The sequence below is a fragment of the Glossina fuscipes genome, unplaced genomic scaffold (assembly GCF_014805625.2).
Source record: "Glossina fuscipes isolate IAEA_lab_2018 unplaced genomic scaffold, Yale_Gfus_2 128, whole genome shotgun sequence".
Classification (NCBI taxonomy): Eukaryota; Metazoa; Arthropoda; class Insecta; order Diptera; family Glossinidae; genus Glossina; species Glossina fuscipes.
This window is the reverse complement of record NW_023998471.1, coordinates 211,030-221,595: the sequence shown is the minus strand read 5'-3', so window position 1 is coordinate 221,595 and position 10,566 is coordinate 211,030. Positions and strand designations below refer to the sequence as shown.

At 32.0% G+C, this 10,566-nt stretch overlaps 1 long non-coding RNA gene across 1 annotated transcript; it reads right to left on the bottom strand.

Moving 5' to 3' along the window:
- Positions 1-3,952: 3,952 nt before the first annotated feature.
- LOC119640888 lies at positions 3,953-5,517 on the bottom strand. Its single transcript, XR_005247755.1, has 2 exons — positions 5,152-5,517; positions 3,953-5,084 (listed from the first exon to the last, which is right to left on the bottom strand). It is a non-coding gene; the product is annotated as an uncharacterized LOC119640888 (long non-coding RNA).
- Positions 5,518-10,566: the final 5,049 nt, after the last annotated feature.

Sequence of the window (10,566 nt, the reverse complement as noted above, 5' to 3'; positions counted from 1 at the left end):
ATCAGTACTTAAGGATTTTACTTACTTGTATGTCCCTCTTTTCGTCTTGAATACAATAAGTGTATGCTTCAAGGTGAATCTTGAATAGCAGCAATGAAGCATATTTTACGCATCTTTTCCTGACGAACAGATCTTGAATGCCTGGAGCTAATATATGTTCCTCCCGTTTTTCGACCGATATTATTTCCATTGCCATTCTTTTACGACGAGATATATGTCAAAAAGTGAAACTTTTTGCTCAAAGTTTCCTAGGAGCAAATGCACTATTCCGGCCAAATCTCTGCTGAATGTGAATTCAAAATCTCATGGATATTTGCTAACGTTACAAATAAGATAGAGAAATTAACACACTCGCATCTTTGGTGCATGTCCCTTTCTTCATTACTGAACATATATAAATTACAAAAATCTGGTTTAATACATAAAGAAGCCCTTCTCATTGCACACGACTACATTAATTAGTACATACGCGAGTTTGCCTACTAAAGCGCAGAGGTGTATTAATTTTTCCGTTATATTTGGATTACAAACATAAAAATGCTGGCCTTTCCTCACAACTCGGCCCTAGAAGTCGAGGGGTAGTATTGAACAGTCGAGATCCCACGTGAATGTCTATCATTGAAAGATAGACAGGTGAGTCGCTCTATGTCTCTCTCAGAAGAACCGAGAAAACTGAAACTTGGTTTCAAAAACGAAAATTACATAGCAACAGCAACCAACACGCACCCATTTCAGAGCTTTTTTTTATTTTACTAACGCATTTTGGTATAGGCATAGTGCTGACCACAGGAAAAGTGATACGTAGAGGAAGAGGCAAGAAAGGCTTTCATATCTGTAACTGCTGTCGGTTTGAAATTCTGAGCAAATATTTCTATGCCATGTGCATAGCAGTAGTTCAAAGAGGCGGCTTCCTCTAATCGCTTAACGCGACGCGTATTCAAAATTCATCTCGAGTCGAATATTTGGGATTTTCTTTTTTTTTGTTTTCATTTATTTTTTGCTGCATTGTTGTTTTGCTCTTTTGAATCGAAGACAAAAACACAATCGCGGGACACAGAAAATCATATATTTTTGCGATTGCAGCACTGTTATGACAATTGTTGTGTGTGTCGCTAGGGCTGTATGCAGTTAGTAACTCCTGATCTTTTTTTAGCAACATAACCTTTAATTTTTCTTTTGTTTTTGGTTTTGTTTTTAAAACGTTCATCATTATGTGGGTTATGCGTGTGTGCACTGCGTATATATATAAGGTATAAGCGAACGGAAGGCGTTTCAATTTTAATGTTCTCTTATTTTCATTGCACATTCGCTACTGTATTGCAGCGTAGAGCGTCATATATACTGTGTAGTTGTCTGCAAGCGAACGCTCCTGAAAGAAAACTTCTTCTGATTGTACAGTTCAACGACATTCTGTTGCACACATGTTTAAATGATGTGGAGAATTTGGTTTTTGTTTGCGTCTATTTTTTTTCTTTTTGTTCTTTCCTTTGCATTTTTAATGATCTTTGAATTTTTTAATTTTTTGGCGGTGGTCTTCGTATATGTTGTATCCATGTTAAGAATGCGACTTGGGTACGTCTTTTTTCTTTTTTTTTGTATTGTTGTTAAGCAATATGAATTTTTCATATTTAATTCGATTTAAAAAAAAAAAAAAAAATCATTATGATCTGTCTGCCAAATGGCACGTGTTGCTAAGGGGCTTAAATTTTATTTATTTTTACGAGAGGAGAAGGAACTGTAAACACTTTTCATATAGCAGGTTTTTTAGACAAAATCTTTCATCTCAAAAATACAGGCGTTCGATGATCCGATCTCTCTTGTGGCAGCCGCTTGAATAAGAACTAACTGAATACAACTCCGCAGGTCGTTGGAGAATGTCTTTTTCGTGCTTTCCGGAGGTAACTTCACCCAACTAACCTAAGAAAGAAGTCGTATGAAGAGTAGGGCATAAATTGTCAGGCCGAAATTAGTGATTATATCCTTGAATGTACTTATGAAGGAAAAATCAATTAATTGAGACGGATTTTTTAAGTCAAAAATGGGAACGATTTTGCGCAAAAAAAAATTATGTTCCTAACACGTAACCAAGTTAATAAAAGTCGCTCACTAACAAGTCGATATGCGCGGGTTCGATAGGTCATGTTTGGTCCTAGGTAGAGTGAGTGCTCAGTTAGTAAGAACTTGCCTTATAGAACATTGACATATGCTGGCTGCGACTACTCTATATAATTGTTTCTCTTTCCCTTCTTCTTTCCTACTATCACACGTATGGACAGCACCCCCTGAGTCGGAAAAATGATTTCCTAAAAAACATCTTAAATAAAAATCTCCAAAAGTTCTTAAATAGAATCAGAAGAAAAATATCACGCGGTTCATTTAAGTGTGTTACCATGAGGGTAGATTTTACATTTGGAAAAAATTAGTTCGTTAGACTTGAGGTACGTTAAATGTACGGTCATCTCGACAAAAAAAAAAACTTCGAGAAAAACGTGATTATATTTTTAAGTTTAGTGACAATAATTTGAAGATTGGTGTTGGACTTCAGGCGAAGAGTCGACTTTTTATGCCACATAAATAATTCTAACCCGTGCAAAGTCTCTCAGGTATTATAAACTTTTAAAATCCCCTTTAAGACTTTCTTTTATAACTTTATAGTATACTTTTAGGAAAATTATTTTAATGTGTTCTCTTGTTCGTCTCTCCTCTGTCTTAAAAAAGTTTCTTCTTATTAAATAACAAATAAAAACGATATAATGGGCCGGGGCTCATTATTAAATATCCTACGCCTCTCTACAGTTATTTATGTAACGATTTTTCCAAATAAGTCGCTATATGGGAAATGATCGGAAAGATGATTTGTGCCGAACCGTTTTCAATAGCGTTCATCCTTGGGCTAAAACACGCAAGTCTACCAAATTTTTTCAAAAATATCGGCTTTGTAAGATGAACACAAGAAAACCGGGTTGACAGGCAGACAGGCTAGATTTGATTGGCCGAGAAAGTCATTCTGAAGCGATCAATCGATCTAATAAAAAAGTGAGTTTATTAACTGTGCGTCAAGCAAATGAGTTGAGATAGCTCAAGACCTTTTGAATGTTGTAGTGTAGGGTATAATAATTATTATATAATTTAAAGGGATAAATTTACTCATAAAAGTTTTGCAAAGAAATAACCATTATACACTTATAATCAATATAATAACTTCCGCTGTCAACTTTTATATTCTTCTTCTGCTTTTGAATTTTTTTAAGCAGACTTGATTCAGACAAAATTTGTCATAAGTGCAAATTTTTGATTTATTTGTTATTTTCCCTTTACATTAAATTCATTAATCATACGCCGGTTGTCGATTATGTAATATGTTAATATGTGTATATATGTATGTATGTATTTATGTACACATATCGATATTTCATAGCATTAGTCGTTTATTGCAAACGGTAGCGAGTCCTACCATAATACAGAAGTCACTGTTTAATAAAATGCTTTGTTTTATAAATGCTGTTAAATATGGTAAAGACGTGGGCTAAAAATGCATGGATTTTGGAAAAAAAAGTTATTTTTTCGTCTCTTTTTTTACAGTAATTATTAAAATACGTTTTCCCAGCAAATGTTTTGTGTGTTAATTACTTCTTATCGCCTTACCAGGGCTGAAAAACAATGCTTTAAAAAAAAAAAAAAAAAAAAAAAAACTATAAAAAAAAAAAAAGAAAGAGCACAGAAATCTTTAGTCGTGTAGTTAGTTATACATACGTACAGACATAATAAGTGCAGTCTATTGCTGTTATATGAATTGTAAGCAATTTATTTTGAGTTGAGTAAATTGTTCATTTTCTTAAGAGCTCTCCAAACCTATGATTACATAAATTGAGTGTTTTTTCAATTGAAGAGTTTATATTAAATATACGATTATGTGCTAAGTAGTTTTTTTTTTTTTGGATAATTTTTTTACTAAAATGAAATATTTTTCGTAATCCTATGACAATTATCGAAAGATGTGAATGATGTATTAGGTACACTGTTCAGATTGTAACAGAGAAATCTCGGCGGCATTGACGATCTTATATATAGTTTTGATCAGTTAACTTCAGATCATTTTCTCACAGCCAAATTCACTTTTAAGGCGCGATGGCTTCATATATAACTGATAGCTGATATCGTAATATTTTTGCGGGAAAAAGTCTGTTTGATTCTTTGCAAAAGTTTTCGTTTGGTGCGTTACTAACTTTCGGCTACTGGCGAACAGGTAACACTGATGTTTTAGAAAAGAAATATTGGATGCGTGTGGAAGCGTGAAATGGGCAGAATGACAGTTTTTTTTTTTTAATCGATGGAAAGCGTTAACAGATCAAATCGTTGTCGAACCTTTACGCATCATCAAAACACCCTCGACGTCTGCGGGCAATTCTCCAGTACCCACTATTAAATATTACGTCAGGAGAGACGGCCAAGTGTCAACTCAGACCGTTTGTCATGTTGTTATGCCAGTCTTTGTACGCCCTCTTCTGGCCGAAATTTTAGCAATATGATATTACTTACGCATTCTACTAGGGTCCAAATTTTCGGCTGGCACAGCATAGCTATAGCTGCTAAATTGTTATGTGTCAGCCTTAACCAGCCTGTTAACAGTTACTTAAGAAATATTTTATTGACAGAGGGTTGGAGAAGGCACTAATATCCGCAGCGACAAATTGTTTAAGTCCGATCCATTTAGGTGGAAAACTTTTTGTTTATCACCTTACGTTATTTACTGCTGAACTAGCATATTTTGAAATAAAAATTGAAAGCATTGTAAATCTAAACTTTCTGGCTTCTTCCGTTCAATCCATCGAAATTTCTTAATATTGATACACCGAAGGGGTTAATAAGATTTTCGAGGACTCTAACTTTTAAACTAATGTCTTTTTTTACCTTTTTTACCTTTCCCCATTCCTTTTCGACATGATTAGCATTTTCGTCATTATCGAAAATTAAGCGACAACTGTTTTTAACAGCTGTTTGTACGGCAAAGAGAAACATCTGACAGCTTCATTGTAGCATAAACGCCGTGTTATGTAGTGTAGTGGGCTTATATCTCTTTTACTCTGCAAATATTGTAATTAATGTGGCAGGTAATAGTAAGCTTAGGATCCAGAGGTTAGATATAAATACTTGTCTTTGTTATTCCAATTGGGTAGTAAAATACGGTTTACGTTTACAAAGAAAAAAAATTGCCCGAGTTTTTGTCCATTAAGTAAAAACTTACGCTTAGGTTGTGTGTCGTCCTGGTGCTTTTGAAATGGATGACATCAACATCGAATGGAAAACGCAACTCTAAAAGAGAGATTGTCTTAACCGTAATAATTAAAGTGCTTTGGGAACTTTATTTGTGGAACTCGGGAGGTTTATATACCGTATTTGCGGAACTCGGGAGGTTTATATACGGTATGATGACCGTCCGAATATCGTATGACTGCTGATAATATTTCAATACTCTACGATAACTTTGAAATTTTTTATTGTTCAATGCAGCGTTGCTTTATATATATATATATATATGTATCTCTATTTTGTCTACAATCATAGGTGAAAATAAATAATTAAAATTTTTTTAGGACTTGTTCAATATTTTTAAGCTCGAAAAGAAAATTTCTTACTTATCTCACTTTTGTCTCTTTATCTCCTCGCATGCGCTTCTCATCGCATTACTCTTTTGCGGAAGAGGAGGAAATTTCATTCATTCATTTATTTATTGTGTGTGTGATAAGATTCTTTTTAAGAGCATATATTTTCCCGTTTGTTTATTTTACTCTTTGCCTCCTTTATTTTGTTTATTTTCATTTACTTTTCATTGCTTTTACTCTCTTTACATTTGATTTTGTATAAGTTTTTTATTATCAACGACCTGACTTGACTTCGACTGGTTGTGTGTTGTGTTACTCGTTTGTTTTTGCTTTTCTTTGCATTACTTTTACTTTAAGCGAGTATGTATGTGTATGTGTTTTTGTATTTGCTCTGTCTATGTGAAAACAGTGTTACGTTTTGCTGTCGATTTTTCAAACACTTTGCCACTGTTCGCTGAAACGTTGACGGTTACACTTGTATTCCAAAAAACAGAAAAATATATGTATAAATAAATAAATAATTTGTTACGTCGGCTTTTGTACAGAAATACTGCAAATTTTTCACTTTTTTTTTTATTATTAATCTCTTATTTTTGCTGTAAATTACGCAAATATTCTTATATCCATGAGCGGTATTATTAAATTCTTTATTTAAATATATATATATAAAAAAAAAAAACACAAATTTATTACTAAAAAAAAAAAACAACCTAATCGTGATAACGTAACATTGCATTTTTATTATTTGAAAGAAAAGAAAACAAAACCAAAAAAGTGTGTGATGAACGAAAAAATATAAAATATAAAAACGTAAATAAATTTTTATAACGCTTCCTAAGAACAAAATCCAAAATAAATAAAAATTTATATTTCTAACACTGCCCACGCTTATCATCGCGTACAAGAAGATTTAAAAAAAAAAAAAAACAAAAAATTCTTATTTTTTCTCAATACAAAACTTCAAGCTTTTACACAATCCTCTGATAATCATAACCTTAAAAAAGTGATCTTTTTTCGGTTTTTTCCTTTTTTTTTTTGCTATATATATGTTAATGAATTGCTGGTTGCTGTTTAATGTATAATACATGTGTGATGAATGCATTTTAATACAAAAACAACATCAGTAGAAGAAACGAAAAAGAGAAGAAAAAAAAAGTTGTGCTAACCGCGATCATTTTAACAGAAATAAAAAAGCGAAAGAAAACGATTACATAAAACTTATATATCTGCATAATTGTTTATTTGCAAAACAAAAGCAGCAAAAACAAAAAAAGAAAAAACACTCGCGTTTATTAAAATTGTGTGCCTATGCGACGACGATGGTATGCGTAAAAAAGATTGTGTTTATTATTCCATGAGAGGCTTTGTATGTTGCTAGTTACATATAATAAAATCATTGCTCTTTATTTCACTTATTGTATATAGAAATTTTTTTCTGTTTTGTTGCTAATCTCCCTACAATGCACATGATTTAAGAGGGACATATACATATAATTATTTATATTTTTTTTATGATAAAAGTTAACTTGTCAAGTTGTTTCAGTAATAATTCAATTTTATTTATGTAATTTGTGAGGAAAGTTTAGAAAAAAAATTAAGATAGATTTCAGATCCTTGGTCTTGTGCTCAGGGAATTTTTCAAAAGTGTCCGTCCGTCCGTCCGTCCGTGTGTCTTTCCGTGTGTGCGGGCTTGCGGCGGTTTGTGTGATATACATCTTCAACCTTCGGTAGTGCGCTATAAATCTACAAATAAGCCGCAATTATCGTAGACTTGTTTTCTCTCCTTAAGTCTCGTTCTCTTTTTCGTTTCCTTTTGGTTTTATTGGCTTTGCATTAAAGCAATTGTGGCTTTTTTAAATTCGTTTCAATTTTTTATTCCTTTTCAAAATTATTTTTTAATTATTTTATAGTTTTTAATTATTTTACAATTCCTAGTTATTTTATAGATTTTTTATTTAATTACATTTATCTTGTCTTTTTTTTTTTTTTCTCTAAAGAAACATTATTGCTTTCAATTTGATTGCACAATAAGTTCATTGTTTAGGCTTAATTTGAGTTTATACTCAGACACAATTACTGGATTTATGTTATTTGCAGTATCCATTATAGTCCCCGTCGGATGTACATTTAAAAAAACAAAAAAAAAAATTCATGGAAAAAATTGTAGAAGAAGACAAGTAGACACACTGAAATAGCAAAATTATGTTTGTCTACACTTAACGATGCTGTTGTTACGTTTAATTACAAAATTAATTAATTGATGAATGATTCGAAGCGCGGATGCTCTTATAATGTAAATTAACTTGTGTTTACAAGCGTGCAAACCATGCTTTGAGTTGACTTTTCTTTTGATCGTATTTAGTACTCTCCGTCTGTACCTTGGTATGTTATTCCTTAAAGTCCCGAAAAAGCTTAAAACTCGACAAGCATGAGTTTAATTAAGACTCAAAGGTGACATGCCATAGAGTTTGATAATGGTTTCGCCCATAAAAACACAAGTCTTTATTTTCATTAATTTCTTCTTAAAACACTAACAGCTAAGGCTCACTCACAGCTTTATTCAAAAAATCGCTTGTCTTTCCAACACTCTTTCCTAAGATGCCAGCCACTCACCATTCGTTCTAATGCATTAACAACTTTTCTACTTTCGAGATTCTTTATCAATTAAATTAATTTTGTTTGCGAGGTAATAGAGAAAAATAAGCACTTACTTTATGTTCTTAAAATTTGTTACAAGTACATATTAATTTTTTTTTTTTTTTTGAAGAATTTTTGTTTTCTTATCTTTTGAACTAACACTTAACATTATAGTTAGGTCTGTGTGTGTGTGTGTGTGTGTGTGTGTGGAACTGTATGGTAGATGAAAAAAGCAACAAAGCTACGTATTTTCAGTTTTGTTAGCACTTATCCCAAGCACTTACACCTACGGCTGGTCAAATGGCAGCTCGTTCAGTATTATTTTTCCTCCTCTCAACAATGATACAAAGTTTAATTGCATTTATTTTAGAATGAATTTCAAGTTATATAGATAAAGAGAATAATGCAGTTTTTATAAGACAAGCAAAACAAATAAATTATTAAAGTTTCAATTACGTAAATTTTGCTCACTTTCGCTTGGGTTGCAAGCAAGTTCCTTGCTGCTTGCAAGCAACTTTCTTGAAAGCAACTTTCGCAAAACTGAGTAGAAAGAATCAAAACATCTCTGCCAAAGGTAGAAGAAGTCATCCTGTATTTTTAACGTAACGCAATGCCATGTGTGTAATTTTTACAATATAATAATTTGAACGCGAGTTTAATAGGCTTAATCTGTTAAGTGTGTACGACGAATATATAGATTATGATCCGTCGATCCGTCCTTTTCGGATTTCCTCATAAAATTCTCCTATTTACGAACGTGTACTTGTTATTTTGTGTAGTCGTTTCATTATAACCTAATTTCACATTACATATACCCTGTTTGTGTGTTTGACGAGTATACGAGTATATCGCTAAAATAGTCGACACATTTAACTGATTAATAGTGTCAGATTCTGAATCAATGTCCATCAAATGTTCATTAAAGTTGCAAAAATTGAAATTAGCTGAGGAGCAAAAGATTACGGAGAAGGAAGAAAAGCTACAAGACTACAAGTTTCATTTATCGCCATCTAAATCCTACCGCTTACAGCAAGCAGAGCAAATATCTACCAAAATCGAGAGCATACGCTGAAAAGATGAATATGGATTCCATCATTTTTACTTCGCAGTCGCGAACTGCAAGTGTTACTTTTCGTATCAAGTTCTCACGTAACATGTCGTTTTTCGCTTGAAGTAAGCAAATAAAGCAAAAGAAGGCTTAAGGGAAAAACGGAATAGATTTCATTAAACATCATTGGCAACATTGCAATTTATGTACTTTAACCTCCTTGCATTTGCAATTTTTTCAAAATATATTTTTCTTTTAATAAAGTATTTGTGTAAAATCCTCACATTCCATCTGACTTAGAACCTCCTTTTCCATCTTTTTTTATATTACGTCAGCTCTCTTTTTTTATATTACCTTACATTTAGATATGATCTAGATCGTAGGACCTGCTTTATGCTGTAATAGAATGTTAATACATAAGCAACCATACATTTTCATTTACGAACGTTTTTTGTTAAGAAGAGTGTGAAAAAGGACCGTGTAAAAAAGACAGCATAAGAAAACCTAATGTAAAGCCGACTTTTGCTGAAGAATATTTATGTAAAGGTGGTCTAGTATAATGGGTTAAAAAGGTATAATTGTTAAAGAAGAACTACTGTACCAATAGCGACAGACGAAAGTTACCTCCTAGATGAGTGTAATCTATTCTCTGATTAAATTTTAAGTAGGTTAGATTCTAAAGGCTTGCAGCATCTAGCGCGTTATGCAGTGAACGATAAATTTCTATTGCATAGGCGGCAGGTTTGTCTTGAATTTAAATAAAACTTTATTATCACGAAATTTCTATTAGAGGATGAGTAATAAAACATTTTAATTAATATCGTAAAACAGGAAGGTAGTGTTTCTTTACTATGTTTACATTATTCAAAATAATTGCATTCCTCCCACATGCAAATATCAAATTGTATCTGCTCTAAGTTAATTACATGCCGCGGGTGCACGCTTGTATGCATTTAAAAAAAATTAATTTCAATTAATGAAAAGAAAAGTGTTAATAGAACTTTTACTTTTTGTTGCATTTCTTTTTCAATGTTTATATGCAAAAAAAAAAATATATATATATATAAAAATTCTCTATAAATGCTATTTAAAATTTAACAACAGAGATTCGCTTTATTTTTATATCACATATGTTTCTATAAATATATTTGACATTTTTCCTTTGTCTAAAAACAATATTGCAAAAGCAAAAAAAGATAATCCGCTCTATATCAGTCAAATTTATGCATATATATGTATGTACATATGTATATTTATGTATGTATGTACGTATGTATA